Genomic DNA, 420 nt, shown 5'->3' on the forward strand with positions numbered 1-420 from the left:
GCCACTGCACTCCAGTCTGGGCGACAGAGTGAGACTCCAACTCAAAAAAAAAATAGAAAGAAATTTGTTTCTTTCAGTTATGGAGATTGAGAAGCCCCAGGTTGAAGGTCACATTCGGAGAGAGACTTCTTTCTGACGAGAACTCGCTACAGCCTCCTGAGGTCTTCCAGGGTGTCACTTGCTAACGTGCTAACTCAGGTCACTTTTCCTCTTCAATAAAGCCACCAGTTCCCTTTCCATAATGAATCAATCCATGAATGGGTTAATCCATTCATGAGGGCAGAACCCTCATAACCCAATCACCTCTTAAAGTCCTACCTTCTGATTATTAACTTTGCTTTGAAGGCTGCATTTCCTAACCTTCCTTGCAGTTTGTGGAGGCTGCTATGGTTTGAACGTCCCCCACAAAACTCGTGTTGA

Source organism: Carlito syrichta, unplaced genomic scaffold (assembly GCF_000164805.1).
Source record: "Carlito syrichta isolate Samal-C Ts95f unplaced genomic scaffold, Tarsius_syrichta-2.0.1 Scaffold120479, whole genome shotgun sequence".
Lineage (NCBI taxonomy): Eukaryota > Metazoa > Chordata > Mammalia > Primates > Tarsiidae > Carlito > Carlito syrichta.